The 20,856-nt window shown below is 40.1% G+C and overlaps 1 long non-coding RNA gene and 1 pseudogene across 1 annotated transcript; one reads left to right on the plus strand and one right to left on the minus strand.

The window, feature by feature from the left end:
- Positions 1 to 4,737: 4,737 nt before the first annotated feature.
- On the minus strand, positions 4,738 to 12,594 carry LOC147356805 (uncharacterized). The gene is made up of 2 exons (XR_015143534.1): positions 12,463 to 12,594; positions 4,738 to 6,039 (listed from the first exon to the last, which is right to left on the minus strand). It is a non-coding gene; the product is annotated as an uncharacterized LOC147356805 (long non-coding RNA).
- Positions 12,595 to 18,644: 6,050 nt separating this feature from the next.
- Positions 18,645 to 19,996, plus strand: LOC147356806 (26S proteasome regulatory subunit 10B pseudogene; annotated as a pseudogene).
- Positions 19,997 to 20,856: the final 860 nt, after the last annotated feature.

A 20,856-nucleotide genomic window follows, 5' to 3' on the forward strand; every position in this document is an offset into this window, starting at 1 on the left:
ATCCTGAAATTCTGCTGAGTGAGCTACAGGTTGTGTGCTTACAAATCACTGCATTTTTCATTTTCAATCTTTGATTCCTCAAGACTCATGCTTGCCTTTGAGCATGTTATACCAAATTATAGGGGGCACAAAGTAATTTTTATGCTTCTTTTAGTCAACGGTGTTGTAAGTATTGCTCATGAGTCACAAATTTTCCACTTGCCTGAAGCTTCCTGCCTCTAAGGAAGCCGTGTTAAAAGTTGACTCTGCGGTGTTGGAAAAGTGATGGAAATGCAAACAGTCAAGTCTGATACCCTACTGAGGGAATAGGTCACCCATTTTAATGCATGTTTTGTGCCTCTTTTATAGGTGGATTCTCAGCCGTATCTTTTCTTGTAAGTTTATTTTAATCCCATTGAATTTGCATGTGCTATGTTAACTGTGATGTTTACATGGTGCTGGGTAAGTTTTCAAGGCATTTTAAATTTTTAGTTGAAACAATATCTCTATATGGTTTAAATGATAAACTATGGGGATTTTTCCCCCCTTTTCCTTTTCTATCTTTACTCCTTCTTGGGTCCTCTGTATGGCATTTTAATAAATTTTAGTAGACTTGTTGGATTTTATTAAAGAAAAGCATAGATGACATGGTATTCATTTTTCACCGTGAAATGCCTGAAAACTAAAACAAGATGTCAACTGGGATGCCCTAAGAGGAAAATCAGCAGTGGAATGCCCAGAATAAAGTTCAGCATGCCCAAGAGCATTCTTCTCCAAATAAGTTTGCAAATAAGTTTAGCGACTAAGTTTGACTGTCAAAGATCTGTAGGATTTAGGAGTGAATTATTTATTAGCAGACCACATAATTCTTATTTAGCAAAGAAAACAATATAGAACTTTAATGAAACCAAAATTGCATCTTTAAGAATCCAAATTGTATTTCTCAAGTGGTATTTTTCAGAATAGTTTTATTTTATTTCAGTTCCCCATCATGTCTTCATGTATTTGTTCATCCATCAAATACTTATCGAATGCTTTGGGCTAGTCTTTACTTAAGGCACTGGGAATAGAGATCTTGGTAAGACCATTATCTGTGTCTCAGCAATGAAATCAGGACAACATATTTAAATGGCAAATTACTCTTTGTTTGAAGTATTTTTTATTAAAAATCCTTTAAAATCAAAGAGAACTACAACCCTTTCTTTTTTTTGGCCAACCATGCAGTGCAGCATGCAGGATCTTAGTTCCCCAACCAGGGATCCAACCCTCACCCCCTACAGTGGAAGCAGAGATTCTTAACTCTGGATCCCCAAGGAAGTCCCTAACTCTTTTTGATGCATCTTATTGATAATTATGATGAATGCTCAGTTCAGCATACTAGTCTGTCATAGGAATATTCTAGTTTCATATTCTGGTTTTGGTCAAGCAGATATTCACTAGAATTGGTTGGGTCACAGACTTATTTCCTGGAGTTGGATGAAAGACACTTTGAAAGAAGGCCTGGTTAAAAAAAAAAATCCTCCTGTCAATGCAGGAAATGTAGGTTCAACCCGCATTTCTTCTGGGTCAGGAAGATCCCCTGGAGGAGGAAATGGCAACCCACTCCAGTATTCTTCCCTGGAAAATTGCATGGACAGAGGAGCCTGGAAGGCTACAGTCCATAGGGTCTCAAAGATTTGGACATGACTAAGCAGCCTGCATGACATGGGTTACATTTGGAGTGTTTTTGAATGACCCCTCTATAATCTCTCAGATTTCTTTTGTTCTTCTGATTCTGCATTCTCTTATTTTAAAGAGTCTAAATTTAAAGTTAGGTAACTACTCTTCATTACCTTTGTCACAGATTGTGGACATGAAAGTTTAGTACAGTCGGTAAATTTCAGATATTAATTATAATACAGTGAGTGCTTTGGTTAAGAGTGAATGACGAGGCACAACCTCATTACCTATGTTCCCCCAGCACTTATGCTTCTGTATTGTAAGGAGGTTCTTAGAGTCTTTTCAGTGATTAGTGCAGCAATCAATTATGTAATCTTTTAATTCTATCTCAGACACACATACATCACCTCATCAATGGACCAGCTTTTGGAAAAATAGACACTTGGTAAATCTTTAATAAATAAGTCTGAGGAGCTGTCCCTTCAGCAGGGTAGACTGTGGAAATCAGGTAGGGATGGACACACCAGAACTACTGTGTAAGAATTCTTGTCTTATTGAATTACTGTGTTCAGAGATTAAAAAAGAAAACCAAGTGTCTTTCAGTTTGAAGGTCATGAAGATTTGAAACAGCGAAACACAGTCCTACTAATACTGTAAGACTTAGATGGAGTCACGTTGCAGGAACATTAAAGGACAAAGTGATGTGTGAAAAACAACTTTGGCCGACTTGGGTATAATTCCAGCTGATTTGGAAACCAGTTGTTATGTAGACGAAATTTCAGTAAGTCGTTTGATGACAGTTGGAGTTCCTTAAAAACCCAGTGCCTTTGTTCAAAATCATTTCCTTCCTTTGCTACTTCTGCTAGCACATTCCAAATCGGCAAAATATCAACCTCCTAGAGAAGAGGAGATCTGAGACAGTAGCTCCCAACTTCATGTCAGCCCTCAACTCCCCACAGACCATCAGGGGCTCACAGGCCATTAACACCCTGAATGAGCCACATCCCATTCTAGACCAGCCTCAACACAAATGCAGTGGGGTCAGTCCCGCCAACATGTGGTTTAAGGCAGCATTCTCCTGAGAATTTCTTTGAATATGTGAAGCAGTATGTTAAAAAGTACTGAATTTAGATGGAGAAGGTGTAAATGAATCCTGATTTCTAAAGTGACGCTTTGCTGTCTGTGCATCCATGACAAAGACCTTAAACTATCCAAGCTTCTATTTCCTCACCTGTTGTGAAGATTATGTGTAAAAATATGTAGTCAACCTTTAACTTCTACCAAATATTTGCTATTGCTAACACTTTGCTGGCCATCAGATGATTGGTTGAAGCTGTGTAAATAACAATATGTGACAGTATAGAACAGATTTCTTCATCATTTTGGATGAGCTGTTCTGCGCAAATATCAGCTACATTCCATCATTGTATTAAGATTTTTTTTAAGTTGCTGGTCCTTGCTTTTTTTTTAATGTTAGTCTGCCTAATATATAATTTCATATGCGTGTGTGCGTGCTCCATTGCTTCAGTCGTCCCAACTCTGGAGAACCCATAGGGATTCTCTAGGCAAGAATACTAAATTGGGTTGCGATTTTCTCCTCCAGGGAATTTTCCCAATCCAATGACCGAACTCTGACCTCCAGCAGCTCCTGCATTGCAGGCAGATTCTTTATTGCTGAGCCACAGGTAAAGCCCAATAGATAACAATCTATTTTTCTCATTTTTTTCAACTGTTTCTCATTTTTTTCAACTGAAGAAAAGAAATTATCCTTTATGACACAACTGCAAGCCATGTAAATAAAATCTATTCTCCAGCCCACTTTAAAATGTTAACATGGATAATTAGACGGCAAATAAAACATAATTGAGATCTGAAAGAGAAACAAAACATTTCCAGCTTAATGAACCAGAAGAAAAAAAAAATTTTACACCATAATTGCGGCTATTATCTGAAATGCTGGCAGCAAGTTGATAGAAAGGGCACTCCAGACAAAGGAGGTTAATGAATGATGTTACTATTTGCACAGAGTTGAGAAGCCTGCGGCCTTGAAATAGGAAAGGGTTCAAGGATCCATTACAGCATCTATTACCCTGTATTCCAATTACTCTTTATAAGTTATCTTCCTGACTACACTGTGAGCTTTATTAAGGCAGGGAAAATGTCTTTGTCATTTTTTTTTCCCCCACAAAACTTGGCAAGGTACCTAGCATCCAGTAGATATTTACTTTTTTTGAATGGATGAATTAATGAGTGAATATACTTTTTCTTCTGCCCATGGAGTTAGGATAACAAGACAAAAAAAGGTAAAGAGATATCTATTAATAAAAACAAACATGGGACTCTTCCATTAATAATAGTTAGATTCTGTGAGAGATGGGTTTTATTAATAATTTACAACTCATATTGATGCAGCTGGATCAGACCTGGAGGAGACCTACCTCCTAACGGACAGTGCAGACGCTATCAGAGCCGTGGCAGGCCCTCTGCAGAACCCTCTTCAAAGTGACTCACAGTTCTCCCTGAGGAACTCCTTGGGTGTGGTCTGTGCTGAGGAACTTGATGATTTCTAACCAAAGACTTGGTTCAATTAGAGAAGTCCTCCTATCTATTACCATTTTAAATCTGCAGTGCCCTGAGAAGTTTTAGACAACAAAAAGATGGCAGAAATCTAAAGCTTGCAATGATTCCATAAACATGGGTATTTTAGCTTTTTTTGTGGGGCGCGGGGGATAGAGGCAGCTGATTGTCTTTCCTAAGAGAGTGAGCAGTGAAAATGCTAAACCCTTCCCACCTATTGACAGGTTATCATCCTCATGTCACCGACTTTTGACTCTCCTGATCCCCTACTCCCTAACCTAGGGGTTTTTTTTTTCACATGGACCAATCTGATAACTTTCTGAGTTTTTCTGAACCCACCTTGTCTTAACATGATAGAGTCCTCCATCCAAGCTGCAAAATTTTTCTCTGGTCTCCCTACAACATGGTTTCAGTTTCATTCCCTTCCAAAGCTTGTTCTTGCCTGTTGTCACTTTTTTAAATTACGCAATTCTTTTTTTTTTTCTTAACGTGGTTCCTATCATTTTCATCCCACCTGATTCATTACTGACTTTTAGCCTTCTGAGACGTTTGCTTACCCTCTTGGACATTGACATACTTGCTGGCATTTACACAGCCAACTATTGAGCTTGTTTTTGAAGCTGAAAAGAAGGGTGATGAGAGAGATGGCACCTGGCTGACAACCGCTGCATACCCTCCCAGGGTAACAGCAGTATGAGCCTGGCTCTATTCTTGCCCTTGGAAGTTCAGAAACATGGCCATGTCAATTCTGCTTCAGTTTCTCAAGGAAACTGACTTGTAGAAACCACACTCGTACGAAATTAATGTTGTCGTTCAGTCACCTAGTCATGTCAAACTCTTTGTGATCCTATGGACTGAAGCACGCCAGGCCTCCCTGTCCCTCACCATCTCCTGAAGTTTGCCCAAGTTCATGTCCACTGCATTGGTGATGCCTTCTGTCTAGCTCATCCTCCGACACCCTTTTCTCCTTCTGCCCTCAATATTTCCCGCCATCAGGGACATTTCCAAGAGTTGGCTGTTCGCATCAGATAACCAAAATACTGGAGCTTTAGCTTCAGCATCAGTCCTTCTAAGAAGTATTCAGGGTTGATTTCCATTAAGATTGACTAGTTTGATCTCCTGGCTGTCCAAGGGACTCTCAAGAGTGTTCGAAAGCATCAGTTCTTCGGCACTCAGCCTTCTTTGTGATCCAACTCTCGAATTCATGCATGACTACTGGAAAAACCATAGCTTTGACTCTACAAACCTTTGTAAGCAGAGTGATATCTCTGCTTTTCAACACACTGCCTAGGTTTGTCATAGCTTTCCTACCAAGAAGCAATTATCTTTTGATTTCATGGCTACAGTCACCATCCACAGTGATTTTAGAGCCAAGAAGAGGAAATCTGTCATCACTTCCACAATTCCCCTTCTATTTGCCATGGAGTAATGGGGCCGAATGCCTTGATCTTAGTTTTTTTTTTAATATTTAGTTGATCTTAGGTTTTTTTAATATTTAGTTTTAAGCTGGCTCGTTCACTGTCCCGCTTCATCCTCATCAAGAGGCTCGTTAGTTACTGTTCACTTCTGCCATTAGAGTAGTATCATCCGCAACAACCTCAGGGTTGTTGATGTTTCTCCCACCTATCTTGATTCCAGCTTGTAACTCATCCAGCCCGGCATCTCATGATGTGCTCAGTGTATAGGTTAAACAAACAGGGTGACAGCAGACATTTATAAACCCAAATTCTTATGTCTTCATTTACAATACATTGCACTGGTGGATACGTTCTTGGATCCCTGTAACTCATATCCAGAGCATTGTCTTTTCTGATAGTGAGGTACCTGGGAAATAGAATAATCAAAAGATTACTTGGTGAACATGAAATAAAAGTTTAGAAAGGGGTGTTGTTTTGGGAGAGATCTCATCCAGGCCTGGGAAGCATGATAACTCATAATAGCGTCACAACAGAAGAGTCGTGTTGGATAAACATGCCCAGTTCAAGTCCTTGACTTCCTTTCCCACCCTGGGTTCACCATCGCCAGTCTGAGTACAAGGTCAGTCCAGACAAAGCCCAGTAGAACAGATCAGGATTTTGCTGATGAAATCATCAGTCTGGTCTCCTTGAGATTATTTCTAGGTCACTGTGAGTAGTATATTAGGTGTTTCTGCACCTCTCAACCAAACGTTTATTCACACAACCTCTTAATTCTTTTCCACTGATTGTCATGTCTATTCAGGATATGTGTGAATTTCATTTGTTTAATTTTTTGGAGAGCAATCTTGTTTCCCTTATTTATATTTTTTAATTGAAACATAGTTGATTTACAATATTATATTAGTTTCAGGTATTTGGCATAATGATTCAATATCTTTATAGGTTATACTCCCTTTAAAGATATAAAAGAATGACTATATTTCCCTGTGCTACATAATATATCCTTGTTTCTTATCTATTTTATATATAGTAGTTTGTATCTCTTAATCCCACACCCCTATCTTGCCCCTCCCCCCTTCTCTCGTCCCGCTGGTATCCATTAGTTTGTTTTCTATATTTGTGAGTCTGTTTTTGTTTTGTTGTGTATATTTATTTGTTTAAAAATTTTATATTCCATGTATAAGTGATATGTATAAAATAACGATATTTATCTCTCTCTGTCTAACTTATTTCATAAAGATAATACTCTCTAGGTCCATCCATGTTGCTGCAAATGGCAGAACTTCATTCCTTTTTAGGATTCAGTAGTATTCCACTGTGCATGTGTATGTGTATATATCACATCTCCTTTATCCATTCATCTGTTCTGTCGATGGACACCTGGGTTGCTGCCATATACTGGATATTATAAATAATACTGGTATACACTTCCATATATTGACTGTTGTAAATAATACTGCTACTGGGGTGCATGCATATTTTCAAGTTGATTTTTTTTTCAGATATATATCCAGCAGTGGAATTGCTGGATCATCTAGTAGTTCTATTTTTAGTTTTTTTGAGGAAATCCCATGCTGTTTTCCACAGTGGGAATTTCAAACCCAGGTCTCCTGCATTACAGGCAAATTCTTTACCATCTGAGCCACCAGGGAAGCCCCACTTTCCACAGTGACTGTGCCAATTTACATTCCCACCAACAGTGTACAAGCGTTCCCATTTCTCCACATCCTCCCCAACATTTGCTATTCATAGACTTTTTGATGTTAGCCATTCTGGCAGATGTGAGGTAATATATCATTGTGATTTTGATTTCCTTTTCTCTAATAATTAGTGATGCTGAGCATCTTTCCAAGTGCCTATTAGCCATCTGTATGTCTTCTTTGGAAAAATGTTTACTCAGGTCTTCTGCTCATTTTTTAATGGGATTGCTTGTTTATTATTTCCCTTATTTTAATTTCTTGGACAATATCTTGTTCTCACCTCCATGAATTACTATGTACCAACTTCACTCTTCTTTTTTTTTTTTTTTCCAACTTCACTCTTCTGTAATTCTAACAGAACATTTGTAATAGCCATTGTTTTCCTCATATAACATATGCCCTGTGAAATGATGGCAAGGAATGGGAGAGGGAAAGCACAATGAAGAAGAACATTCTGAAGAGCTGTTTGCTGAGGCCAGCAGCTCATTCCTTGAATGCTGGGAAGATAGTGTGGTATATAGCAGGGTGACCTGCATTGGAATCCTGTCTCTAACACTCATGACCTATGAGACTGTGAGTGTTACTTGATCTTTCTAAACCTGTGCTATTATAAGTGTGATCTCAAGGAAATATGGAGCTAGTGCCAGAAGATAGAATCATCTCTGTCACTAAGCACACTGGCTTTTTCTTTCAAAGGGAAACTTTCTCAGTGGAGGAAGCTGTGCATTAATTTACATTCTGGTTCAGGCTCCTTATCAATAGAAATGGAAAACAGCACCAACTTTATGGGAATAAAATTAATGATGATACAATATACATGCCTGGAATGCTAGGTGTACAGTAAATAATGGTTTGTTATTTTGTTATTATTTAGCATAATTTAGCACTAGAAACAAACTTTTGCAGCAAGTATAACCCAGCAACAGCCTCACAAACAAAAGAGAAGCAAGAGCTGAGGATTTTATATCCTGCCATTAGCTTCATTATTGCAAGCCTTACCTCTCTAGGCATCTCATCTGTGGAGTAACAGTAGTGCCTACTTCTTAGAGTTGTTATAAGAACTAAATTACATGTGCTATGTAAAACACTGAGAACTATGCCAAACACATGGTGGGTATTCAATAAACATTAGTGTCCTTTCCTTCCTTCATTTCCGCCAGCTTTGAGGATACTTTTAAGAATAGTGGCATAATATTTAGGGGAAACTGTAACCATATACAAACATTTCCTAAGGTAACAATAACTCCAGAACTCTAGAAAATAATTAAAGATAGGAGTAATGACATAGAAGGACCCCACTGGTAGAAATAAGAATATTATATTACAGTATTTTCTTTAAATTAACTCTGTGAAAAGCATAAAAATTTGAACTCTGGCTCAATCCAGTCACCAGTCATATTGGAAACAGTGAGACTTATGCTTAGTTGCTCAGTCATGTCCGACTCTTTGTCACCCCATGGACTGTAGCCCACCAGGCTCCTCTATCCACGGGGATTCTCCAGGCAAGAATACTGGAGTGGGTCGCCATGCCCTCCTCCAGGGGATCTTCCCAACCCAGGGATTGAACCCAGGTCTCCCACATTGCAGGCAGATTCTTTACCATCTGAGCCATCAGGGAAGCCCAATGTCTCCTAAAGAACTCTCTTCTGAATCATGGGCTTGGACTTCCTGGCAGTCCAGTGATTAAGACTCCACTGGACAATGCAGAGGACACAGGTTCAATCCCTGGTCTGGGAACTAAGATCCACATGCCGTCAGGTGCAGCTGAAAAAGTAAAGTTTAAAAATAAAATAAAATTAATTAAAAAAAATAAAAAAATAAAATCCAATTTTTGAATTATATTTTTGAACCACAGGCTTTCTTTCCTGACAGAGCTGCTCTTTTCTCTGAATGATCCCCAAGGTGACAGATTCTTCCCAACTTCTCAAAGGTCTCTCACCTCCCCTATGCCTTCTTGCTATTGAGTATGGGGTCACTGAAAAAGTCAAATTACTACTGTATTATATAATATTACTATCAATTACATACTAACAATTGTGGTTCTGTTAATATAAATGTACAGAAGGTACATTTTATAACAGTTAAATGTATAGGGAATCTAAGCAGTTCAGCTTCAGAATTCATTGCTTCAGTAGTGTTTCATGCCATAAAGAGAAGTGGTATTTGTGTTTTATTTTTTTATGTGGCTAGGTTTCAGTTATTGGAAGCCAAATGAATGAATAAGCTGTTGACATAATACAACATGAAAAGCTCTTTGCATTAAGAATATGTCTCACCACTTTTATCCAGTAACGTCCTGCTTTTGCTTAATTTTATTATTTGTGATCTTTTAGGAGAAAGACAAAATTGATGTTTGAATATATAACTAGGATGGATTCTTGAATGAGATTCAGATTTGCTACCCTTTGTGATTACACATAATCCTTTTAAAATAATGCTCCCAAGCCAGAAACATCCAAGCTACAGGGTTTTGCAAAGGTTATCAATATTTTATTGCTCCTATGGCTCTGTCACTTCCCAATTGAGTACCTTTGGGCTACTTAATCATGCCATGCCTCAGGTTCCTCATCTGCAAAATGCAAAAAGACAATAGTTTTAACTTCTAGGGTTATTGTGAAAATTAAATGATTTTAAGAGTATTAAAAATTACATACCTTCTCTAAAGTTTTATTCACTGCTTGTCTCCAGCGTATACAAGATACTTGATGACTATTTGTTAAATGCATGATTGAATAAGTAATATTTCTTTTAGTCTGTATGTTTAATTCAGCTTACCCACCCACCCACTCACCCACCCACAGTATCTGTAACTTCTTTCTGGAAATTAGTGCCTTTCTCAACTAAGCTGAAGAAGATCTGGAAAAAGAATTTGACCATACCTGGGTCATACTTTTGAAGCAGAATATACCTACCACCATTCTCTAGGGGTTTCCCATTGCCAGCTTTTATCACATTCCTGGAATCCTGGTTAAACACTGGGTTTACTGTACTGTAGTCAATGTTTATCACATGCTCAAACCTCAGGCCTTCTTTGGAAAGAGGCATAAGAGAACATAGGCAGTCTCCAATACATTGAAATGAGTTAACATGGCATTGCTAATTATTGTTTAATTCATTGGTAAGTTCTGAAAGATCATCAAAAATTGTAAATTGTAAATCAGTCTCTCTGGATCAAGAGACTGGTCATTTATTTTAAGAAAACCTATATAATATCCTCAATGATAAAAACAAAGAAACCTAAAAGTCAGGATAAGTGTAACACATGGGGCTCTGCTAAGTCCCTAAGTAGTCCCAAGAGGATGGTCATTCAGTTTTATAAAAAATCCTGAAGTCCTCCATTTTGCCATCTGTAGAACATCTGTTCCTAAATACAGGGGCACCAGCACATGAATGAACAAATGACTTTAATTTGTCCTCATCTGACCAGACCCCCCTCGCTCACCAAGCCAACCCAAAAGTAACAGAAGGCACTGTCCTGAATTTCCCTGAGAACCAACAGCATCCAGAACTGTTAAACCAGGAGAACAAAATCCCCAAGTATTAGCATCCACTCTCCAACCACATTGCTGAGAGGCTTAGAGCCAAAGACAGGAAGAAGCAATGCCTGTCAGCTGTTTCAGAGAAAGGCTCCAAAGTGATCTCTTTCATATTGCTGGAGAAGATCCATGACCCCCCTAGTGGCACAAGATAGACCTCCAAACAGGCGAGTACCGTTACACAATGCTGGTTACACTATCACACCACTACCACTTCAGCTGTCACAGGGCAGAAAAGAAAATCCCTGTAACTGGAAGATGAGGAACAAAGATTAAGGTAATATAAGATTCTGGTTGTTCTATCCAATAAACAGGATTTCAAAATTGGGCTTCTACATATAGAAACTATGTGCGTCTAGAGCCTTAAAATTCATACAACTTCCTCTAAAATAACCACTGATGAGATCATCTGTAAAAATGTGGAATCTGGGTTAGATGACCTCTATAGCCCCTTTCAGCTCTAACCCCTGTGAGTCTCACCATCTCTGTGTTCTAATAATATGGGTCTGCTTTTTTGCTTATTAAGTATTTAGAAAAATAAAAACTAAGAAAGTCAAAAATTAGCAAATATTATGTGACTGGGTGGAACTGGGCAGCAGACGATGAGATGATTAGATGGCATCATCAACTCAACAGACATTATATATGCATTTATATATAAATGTTATATATATATAACATGGGTGTTATATATGTATAACATGGATTATATATATGAACGCCTGGTGGGCTGCCGTCTATGGGGTCACACAGAGTCGGACACGACTGAAGTGACTTAGCAGCAGCATACATAATTTTATTTAGAAGCAGAAGAACCTCTTTACACAGTGCTTTTATACACTTAAACTCCAAAGTACATGGGTGCTCAGTTGAGTCCAACTTTGCAACCTCATGGACTGTAGCCCACCAGGCTCCTCTGTCCGTGGGATTTCCTATGCAAGAATACTGAAGTGGATTGCCATGCCCTCTTCCAGGGGATCTTCCCCATCCAGGGATCGAACCAATGTCCCCTGCGGCTCCTGCATTGGCAGGCAGATTTTCTTTACCACTGGACCACCTGGGAAGCCCTGGTGTTCGGAAAATTTGAAGGCAACAGAACTGGGTGGCAGAGGATGAGATGATTAGATGGCATCATCAACTCAACAGACATGAATTTGAGCAAACTCTGGGAGATAGTGAAGGACAGAGGAGCCTGGCCAGCTGCAGTCCATGGGATCACAGAGTTGGACACGACTGAGCACACATGCACTTTGGAATTTAAAGTGGATAAGACAACAACAACTTCCAAAATTGTCATTCTGCTCAGTACTACTAATCTGTTCATTGAGCTTGCCAATCACCTCTACAGAACAGGAATGATTTAATTTTAATCCAAATCGATTTTATTTTGCATAAATGACATTTTTTTTCAAGATCTGCCCCAGGCCTTTAATCTGAAAGGATGATCCCCCATATTTATATAGCACTGTTAACTCTCAAAGACTATTCTTTTCTAATATCTGTCTAGAGTGTAAGCTCCATGAGAGCATGATGGTCCAGCACACAGTAGGTGTCAAATAAGTATTAGCTGAAATGAATGAATGTGATACTCACAACAACTCCGTGGGTGGACAGGGATCTCCTGGCTAAGGGTGTATCTGCCAGAGGTGGGAACTGAGGCACAGGATCCAGGTCAGGAAACCAGCCAAAGTCACATAGGGGCCAAAAGTCAACCTTGAGTGGATCCTAATTTAAAAAAAAAAAAAAGCTGTGAAAGATGATCATGAAACAAATGGAGAATATTGAATATAGGATGGGTATTAGATAGCATTATGAGACTATTACTTTTCTTAGATGATAATGGGGTTGTGATTATTTAAGATAATGCCCTCATTCTTAGGAGATACATACTGCAATAGCTGAGTGCCAAAGAATCGGTGCTTTCAAACTATGGTGCTGGAGGAGACTCTTGAGAGCTCCTTAGACAGCAAGGAATCAAATCAGTCAATCCTAAAGGAAATCAACTTTGAATGTTCATTGGAGGGGCTGATGCTGAAGCTGAAGCTCCAATATTTTGGCCACCTGATGCGAAGAGTCACCACATTGAAAAAGACCCTGATGCTGGGAAAGATTGAGGGCAGGAGGAGAAGGGGATGACAGAGGATGAGATGCTTGGATGGCATCACTGACTCGATGGACATGAGTTTGAGCAAGCTCTGGGAGAAAGCGAAGGACAGGGAAGCCTGGCATGCTTGCAGTCCATGGGGTCGCAGAGTGGGACACCACTTAGAACTGAACAACGATAACAATATGTTGAGGCAGTATCATGATATCTAAAACTAGCTTTCTAACTAACATTTTTACCGGTTCAGCAAGAAAAAAAGATACAGCAAATATTGCAAAATGTGAATATTTGGTGAATCTATGTGGAAAGCAAATGGATGTTCTTAGAAATGCTCTTTCAAAATTTTCATTAAAAGTTGGGAGGGGAAGGCAATGAAAGAGGCCACAGGGGGAAATTGTAGATGTGACTATATGAAAACTTTCATCCTTTCTAGCTGTGGTTTATTTGGGTGGTAGGACTTTATTGGACTCTTTCCCTTTATATTTTCCTAAATTTTTCATATGAGTAGGAATTTTATTTGTAATAAAATATTAAAATTTAAATAATGTAGCAACTACAAGATGAATCTCCAATACCTTTCTAATCTATGGCCATACCACCCTGAACGCGTCCTATCTCGTCTGATCTCAGAAGCTAAGCAGGGTTCAGCCTGGTTAGTACTTGGATGGGAGGCCTTTCTAGAATCACAGTGTAGCAGATTGTATCTTCCAAAGATGGCTCTATTTATACATTTTTCCCATCCTACATGCATGTCTTCCCATCCTACATACAACCTCCTATATGAGATAAGATCTCTGTCTCAAGCTTATGAACCTGAACCTCAACAGGGACTTGTGGCTGCCCAAAGCATTGGAGTCTGGCAGACCATCACTAAGCATATGACTTTGAAGCCCAGCCCACGCAGAAGATACAACCTCCATCTCTTTCTCCTCTCTCTTTAGATACTTGCCCTTAGAACTCAGTCACCACATTGTAAGGAAACCCAGCCCACATAGAGAGGTCCAGTGCAGATATCCTGGCTGACAGCCCCAGCCAGCTCCCAGCCATGAGCCAGCATCAGCCACTGTCATACGGTGAGAGTGGATGATCTCTCAGATGGTTCCAGTCTTTGAATTTTCCAGCTGATGCTCCAGATATTGTAGATCAGAAACCAGCCATCCATTCTGTTCCTGGTCTGAATTTTTGACCAAAGAAACAGTAAGAGGTAATAAATACATTATATAATGCATGATTATAGTGCCTCAAGGCACTATGTTTTGGGGTAACATGCAGTCGTCATAACACAGAGGGACAGTAATATCCTCTGATGTGGAAAATGTGTTTGTTATTGATTAGAAAACTGAGTGCCACTGGGAGAGAAGAACTGAAACGCAGTGTGAAAGTGAAAGTCACTCACTTGTGTCTGACTCTCTGTGACCCCGTGGACTTTTAGAGTCCATGGGATTCTCCAGGCCAGAATCCTGCAGTGGGTAGCCATTCCCTTCTCTGGGGGATCTTCCCAACCCAGAGATCCAACCAGGGTCTCCCGCATGGCGGGTGCATTCTTTACCAGCTGAGGTATCAGGGAATCCTGAAATGCAGTGTAAGTTATAATTAATCTTCCTGGCCGTCAGTCAACCAGATGTATCCTCTCTTCAGAGAGAAGCATTTAAATGTTGAAAATGAATGTCTGGTTACTGCAGAGAACACCAAAAGAAAGCATCTTTAGAACTTGGATGACTGAGGTTGTCCCTTTTGCCTATAACGTACCACATATCAGATTACATGTTACACAAATGTGCTCTTTGGAAAAAAAAAAAACTTCATTTAAAATCCACTTTTTGATCGTCTTAGTCTTTCTTCCGTCAAAACACAGGTTTTAGTTTTATGAAGAATTCATAATTGTTTGTTTTTCCTATCACATTTCACACATTTTGCCATGTCATTATTTAAGGAAATGATCATATTGTAATACTTCCTCTTTTCAGACAAAGAAATTGTAAACATATCAGAAAAAGGGAACCATAGCTTTATCTGAACACTAATATATTTAGAGAGTCAATACCATGGCCATCCACTTTCTCAGTGACCCAGATGCATTTTACTGTACTCAAGCAAGGTGTTAGGATTGCAGTAAAAAATATATATCTCTCTATATTCATATCTATCTATCTACTGAGGTAAATTTTTAATGGTGACCTGCTGCTCTCTCCAATGCTATTTGTCATACATGTAGAGGTAAAAACAAGTTAGTGCAACAACATAGAACATTACCCATGTTTCACAAATATGTAAAAGGCCCAGGGAACAATCTCCATTCAGAGTGAGCTGCTTGGCTGTGCAGGAAAAAATTTTTTTCTTTTCTGTCCATTAATTCTCAATAGTTCAATTAAACTATCTAGCCTCTGAAGGGAGAAGGCGATGGCACCCCATTCCAGTACTCTTGCCTGGAAAACCCCATGGACGGAGGAGCCTGGTAGGCTGCAGTCCATGGGGTCTCGAAGAGTCAGGCATGACTGAACGACTTCACTTTCACTTTTCAGTTTCATGCATTGGAGAAGGAAATGGCAACCCACTCCAGTGTTCTTGCCTGGAGAATCCCAGGGACGGGGGAGCCTGGTTGGCTGCTGTCTATGGGGTTGCACAGTGTCGGACACGACTGAAGTGACTTAGCAGCAGCAGCAGCAGCCTCTGAAGAACAGCACAAGGACCTGTAAAAAAAACAAAGGATCTATGGCAATCTTTTAAACTCAAATGCTTTTATTTCATTTATCATTTTTAAAATATTCATCATGATGGTGAGCCTCCTGACTTTAGTCATGGATTAATACTTATAGGAGGGTTAAATTAGTAACCAAGAAAAGTTATCTACATCAAAACCATGGGGTAAGACTCCTACACAATATATACTTAACTCAGAATTGCCATCTTTAGCTGTATCATCAAAAAAGAAATTGCATACATGTCATTTTTCTAATTAGGAGTAACACTTCATTAGAAGTTGTATATGTGTTAAAAGCCTCCTCCAACTGCACTAACCTATAATTTGTTTCTTCCATTCAGGTGGAAGTATTGTTTTATGTATTTGTAGGTACTTAATAGGGCTTCCCAGGGGCACTAGTGGTAAAAAACCCGCCTGCCAATGCAGGTTAGACATAAGACATGCCAGTTCAATCCCTGGGTGGGGAAGATCCCCTGGAGAAGAGAATGGCTACCCATTCCAGTATTCTTGCCTGGAGAATCCCACGGACAGAGGAGCCTGGAGGGCTACAGTTCATAGGATCACACAGAATTGGACAACTGAAGTGACTTAGCACGGCACAGCACAGGTACTTAATAGGACTTCCCAGGTGGCACTAGTGGTAAAGAGCTTGCCTACCAACGCAGGAGACTTTAGAGATGCAGGTTCGACCCCTGGGTCAGGAAGATCCCCTGGAGGAGGGCATGGTAACCTACTCCAATATTCTTGCTTGGAGAATCCCATGGACAGAAGAGCCTTGCAGGCTGCAGTCCTATAGGGTCACAAAGAATCAGACACGACTAAAGCAACTTAGCACAGCACAGGTACTTAGTAAAAGCTTTCTAAATGAATAAATGCAAATGTTCTACCTTCCTACAGTGTGACAGTAAATCTTAATCTCCTTTGTGCTATTCCATCCTCTACCACTTCCATTCCATAAAATGTGGCACAGCTGCTATGTAAACTGCTCATGTTTAAGTGAGTTTCTTCAGCTTTCTGTATACTTACAGGCAGGTTCTGCTTCTCTTTTCCAGACCCTCAAGGAATCTTTTCAGGATGTGTCCCTCCCTCTCTACTAAACTGACTTACTCCCTCTTGTTAACTCTGCTCATAGTCTCTTTGCTTCACACTCAAATTTCACCCATCAGCCTGATCCCTCTGATGGGTAAATGATAACTTCAGGCTCTCTTCCTGGGTGCTCTCTCTGGAGTCCTCATCCCACAGCCCGTTTCACTGCTCCAGCCAGTCCCAGCCTGGGAGGGAAATTCAGGCTGCTTGAACTTCACGGTAGGGGTGATCTGACTACTTGACCATTGGCTCCAAGGTTGACCAGTCTGGTCAGTCAAGTGTCTTCTTCACCACTCCCCTCACTACCCAATTAAAGGAAAAGATCTTATCACAAAGGCAGAGGTATAAAGTAACACCTCAAAGGCACATAAGCTTAGTTTAGTGTCTAGCACTGTACTTTGCACAAACATTCATTGTCACGGCAGATTCTGGTAGTGACAATCCTTGTCACCTGTACCTTTCTAATCTTAGGCAAATCTAAACTTCTCTTTAGGGAAACTTACACCTAATTTCCTTCTCCAGTTACTTCATAGGGCAGTTAAGGTGGGGCAAGAAGCCACAAAGCCCTGTTTAACAAATTAAAGCAGTGTTTATATTATAGGCTTGATCTTTCATAATAGAAGGGAGGCTGCTGACTCATGGTGCTCAGATCAGACTTCCTGCCACCAGCAGGGTGTTCACATACGGTGAATACAGATGAATGGCTTGGGCTTTGCGCCCATCATCACTGGGCCCTGGTGACCCAATAACAGGAAGATGACTGGTGAGGCTGTATAATTGCTTTTCATCTGTGTTCAGTGAATGGCACCATCACCTCTCAAATTACCCAAGCTAGAAATCTGGTTGTCATCCTGAATTCTTGCTCTGTCTCACAACTCACAACTGATTTGTTTACAGAGTCCTGAAGATTCAACTTCCTAATTATCCTTCGAATTCACTCTCTTTCTGTGTTAATACCTCTGGCCATTGATTTAGAGTCCTCATCATTTGTCATCAGATCTGCTGCAATTGGAAACAACTGGTCTCCTTGAGTCTGGCCTCACCACTTCTAAACTGATATCTCTGGCAGAGCGATCTTTCTAAACTACTGACATGATCAGGTTTCACAGCTCTCTCCACTGAGCTTAAAAATCTTTCAACTAGACACCTTGTTGCTTTAGGCTGCAGTTCAAAGATCTTAGCGTGGCAAACCATCCCCTGCCTCTTGGCTATATTTCCACAGGCCCTTCATTCCAGCTATATACATCTCATTTCAGTTGCCTGATCGTCTCACTCTTTAACCTTTCATTGCTGTTTTGTGCCATCCCCGCATCCTGAAATGATCCTTCACTGATTTACCTCCCCTACCATTACCTTGGCGTTCATCTATTCACGAAATGCTTACCGAGGCTGACTGTGCCTGATACTCTTTTAGGTGCTGAGCATCAATGACTAATACAGACAAAACTTCCTGACTTACAGAATTTACCGTTATAGTGGTGGTGATGGTGGTAGTGGGAGAGGACAAACAATGAACAAAATAAATAAATAAATTATATCACAGACTAGGAGGGGTAAGTGCTATGAAAAATATTAAGCAGGGAAGAAGGATGTGGTGGGGATGCCAGAGCAGGTGTGGAGGTCAGGTCACTGCAATTTTAAATGGAGTGGTCAGGGAAGGCCTCACTGAGAAGGGACATTTGAGCAGAGACTTAAAGAAATGAAGGAGCAAGCCATGTGAGTATTTGGGGGAAAAGTATTAAGGGAAAAGTGAGGAGGAAGAGCAAAGATCCTGAGGTCAAGGCAGCCCTCGAAAATGGGAACTGGAAGGAGACCAGTGTGGTCTGAGGAGAGTGAGCAGGGCGGAGAAGAGTAAAAAGGTCAAAGGGAGGCCCCGCCCCTTCCCCCGCCCGGGCGGCCATGGCCATTCCCGGCATCCCCTATGAGCAACGGCTTCTCATCATGGCGGACCCTAGAGATAAGGCGCTTCAGGACTACCGCAAGAAACTGCTGGAGAACAAAGAGATTGACGGCCGTCTCAAGGAGTTAAGGGAACAATTAAAAGAACTTACCAAGCAGTATGAAAAGTCTGAAAATGATCTGAAGGCTCTACAAAGTGTTGGGCAGATTGTGGGTGAAGTACTTAAGCAGTTAACTGAAGAAAAATTCATTGTTAAAGCTACAAATGGACCGAGATATGTTGTGGGTTGTCGTCGACAGCTTGACAAAAGTAAGCTGAAGCCAGGAACAAGAGTTGCTTTGGATATGACTACACTATCATGAGATATTTGCCAAGAGAAGTGGATCCATTGGTTTACAACATGTCTCATGAGGACCCTCGGAATGTTTCTTATTCTGAGATTGGAGGGCTATCAGAACAGATTCGGGAATTAAGAGAGGTAATAGAATTACCTCTTACAAACCCAGAATTATTCCACCGTGTAGGAATAATACCTCCAAAAGGCTGTTTGTTATATGGACCACCAGGTACAGGAAAAACACTCCTGGCACGAGCTGTGGCTAGCCAGCTGGATTGCAATTTCTTAAAGGTTGTATCTAGTTCTATAGTAGACAAGTACATTGGTGAAAGTGCTCGTTTGATCAGAGAAATGTTTAATTATGCCAGGGACCATCAGCCATGCATCATTTTTATGGATGAAATAGATGCTATTGGTGGTCGCCGGTTTTCTGAGGGTACTTCAGCTGATAGATTCAGAGAACTTTAATGGAGCTACTGAATCAAATGGATGGATTTGATACTCTGCATAGAGTTAAAATGATCATGGCTACTAACAGACCAGATACACTGGATCCTGCTTTGCTTCGTCCAGGCAGATTAGATAGAAAAATACATATTGATTTACCAAACGAACAAGCAAGGTTAGATATATTGAAAATCCATGCAGGTCCCATTACAAAGCATGGTGAAATAGATTATGAAGCAATTGTGAAGCTTTCAGATGGCTTTAATGGAGCAGACCTAAGAAATGTTTGTACTGAAGCAGGTATGTTTGCAATTCGTGCCGATCATGATTTTGTAGTACAGGAAGACTTCATGAAAGCAGTCAGGAAAGTGGCTGATTCTAAGAAGCTAGAGTCTAAATTGGACTACAAACCTGTTTAATTTACTGTAAGGTTTTTGATGGCTGCATGACATCTATTGGCTTAATTTTAAAAAAGTTAAGGAAAATAATGGATTGGCAATGATCTCATTAATAGCATATGAATAAAAATGTGTATGAATAACATTGTAAAAATTAGTAATTCAGTAATTCTGCTTTTAAGAAGTACAGAGGAAATTTGTATGTTTGTTAATGTTGCATTTATTGCAGCAGAAGTCAGAAGAGTATGTTGAAGCTTTTTGTATTTGCTGTGTGAGTATTTTGTAAAACCTTGAAAATGGTTTGACATAGTAGTACCAGGGAGCATTTCTTATGACTTATTTTATATCACTTGTTTTCCTCATCCTAAAATGTTTAATAAAATCTGTTTAATTTAGTTCTCCAAAAAAAAAAAAAAAAAAAGGTCAAAGGGAGAAAGGTAAGGGGAGACCTTGTAAACCACTGCAGAGCTTTCTAAAAATATTTATTTGGCTGTGTCGGGTCTTAGTTGTGGCATGCAGAATCTTCCTTGCGTCATGCAGAATCTTCCTTGCGTCATGCAGGATCTTTCTTTGCAGCACATGGATCCTTTAGTTGTGGTGCATAGGCTCAGTAATTGCAGCTTGCGGGCTTAGCTGCTCCTCGGCTTATGGGATCTTAGTTCCCCAACCAGGAATCGAACCCACATCCCCTATATTGCCCAGCAGATTCTTAACACTCGAATTGCCAGGGAAGTCCCCATGGCATTCTAAGGGAGATGAGGAGCTTATTGGAGGGTTTGAATCGGGAAGTTACACAATGGAAGTATCTCTCTGGCTGCTGAATTGAGAATAGGTTGTAGGAAGACAAGGGTGGAAGCAGGAGATTTGTTACGTGATTGCTACAGAAATCCAAGCAAGAACTGCTAATGGCTTGAGCCAGGGTGGGGACAGTGGAAGCCATGAAACAGGGTTGAATTCTACATCTAGCTTAAAGATAGGTCTGATGGAGTTTGCTGACGGATTGGATGTGGGATA

This window comes from Bos grunniens, chromosome 16 (genome assembly GCF_055505025.1).
Source record: "Bos grunniens cultivar Pamir isolate PY7600 chromosome 16, Bosgru_T2T1.0, whole genome shotgun sequence".
Taxonomy (NCBI): domain Eukaryota; kingdom Metazoa; phylum Chordata; class Mammalia; order Artiodactyla; family Bovidae; genus Bos; species Bos grunniens.